Source organism: Elephantulus edwardii, unplaced genomic scaffold (genome assembly GCF_000299155.1).
Source record: "Elephantulus edwardii isolate Elephantulus edwardi_28Jun2011 unplaced genomic scaffold, EleEdw1.0 scaffold00008, whole genome shotgun sequence".
Lineage (NCBI taxonomy): Eukaryota > Metazoa > Chordata > Mammalia > Macroscelidea > Macroscelididae > Elephantulus > Elephantulus edwardii.
The window spans coordinates 33258866-33260716 of record NW_006399758.1 but is presented as its reverse complement, the minus strand read 5'-3'; positions in this window follow the sequence as shown (position 1 = coordinate 33260716).

Here is a 1851-nt window from a genome sequence, read left to right as displayed (position 1 = left end):
ATGAGATCCTGATTTTTCTTTCCTAGAATAGTCCCAAGGTCATAAGTAGGAACTTTAATGTAGCCTTCTCTGTACTACATCCTGAGATAGATAGCCAGGAGTCCTCATTTCTAGAAATGTTTGCCAATGGTCTTCTGATTTGTTTAAATTTAATCATAGGACTATTTTCCTCCTAAACTCTCTAATCTAAAAAGTGTAGTTTCCAGATGCTACTAGTTACTAAAGTGTGATTGACCCAAGTCATAGGGTTTTTAAAGGTTTCATATTCATGGGAAAGCTGGCAAAAAAAGGAAGATCAAAGAAGAATTGATGTATTTGATGCATAATTCAAATGTATTGTGTTTTTAAAGAATATTCATTGTTGCACTTTTCTCCCTGCCCACCCCTCCTCCAATTCACTTTTGTTTTTGAAAGTGGAAAAAAGTTCTTTCATTATTATTCAATCTCTTCCTCGAAGTCCACTCCACGATGCTACCCTCATTCTGAACTCCTATCACAACACAATGTTAAGATGTAAATTCTTATTCAGTCTTCCTTATTCATTATCCAACTTTCATAAGCATATTAAACAGTTGAAAATACTATGACATCACCAGATGCACCTTAATCTTTAAACTGGGACCCTTGTTTGTTAGCACATTAAAAAGGTCCTTTACAACAGATTTGTTCAATGCAATATATCTTTGGATTTCTTAACTGCTGCTATCATGAGTATTGGCTGTAGATGCAAATAAAACAAAATCTTTGACGACTTCTATGTTTCCTCCATCTATCATGCTGAATGATTCACCTGTGAGGGCTTTTATTTTCTTAAAGTTATTGACATTATCAAGATTATTAATAGCACATAGAAATAAAAAAAATAGCTGAACATTATTAAAACATCACTTGAACAGGGACGTACTAGAAAACTGGATTCAGAAGAGGCTGCAGAATAAGAGATATCATTGCTGATGTCAAATGGATCTTGACTGAAAGTAGAGAATATCAGTAAGATGATTACTTCTGTTTTATTGACTATGTTGTTGTTGTTAGGTGCTTTTGAGTCAAGTACAACCCATAGTGACCCTATGAACAACAGTTCTAAACTCTGTCCTATCCTGTGCTATACTCCCTGATACACTAGAGCCAATTACAGCAGTCACTGTGTCAATCTGCCTGGTTGAGGGTCTTCCTTTCCTACACTAACCCTCTATCTTTATAAGCATCATGTCCCTCTCCAAGGAATAGCCTCTCCTAGCAACACAACAGAAGTATGTGAGGTGAATCTTTCTCATCTTTGCCTCTAAGGAGCACTCTGGCTGCACTTTCTTAAAAAAATATTTTTTCTTTTGGCAGTCCATGGGATGTTCAGTACTCTTCTCCAACACCATAACACAAAGGCATCAATTATTCTTCTGTTATTCTTATTCATTGTCCATCTCTCATATGCATGGCAAGTGATTGGAAAGACCTGAATCAGACATATCTTAGGCCTCAAACTGATTTCATTGCTCCTCAATAATTTGGAGAGGTCCCTGACTGCAGAGAAATAAAATAGTCCCACCTTCTGAACACCAGCGACTTCATATAAGAGGCTCTTAGCCCCCAACTGAATATTAATCAAATAAAAAAGATCTACCTTCTGGATATCAACTGCTTTAAATAATAATAATAATTTGTGGATGAGATTGGATATTCAAGAAGGGAATGGAAACTCCAGAACTTGTAAGTGTGCTTATGTGAAATCAGTGTATAAAACAAGAAATACTCATTCCAGCAAAACAAAGAAACACTACATGGTATAAAATGAGGAAAGGTGTGCATCCTGAGCACATAGTCTAAGAAACTGGATTAAATGAAAAAAAAAAA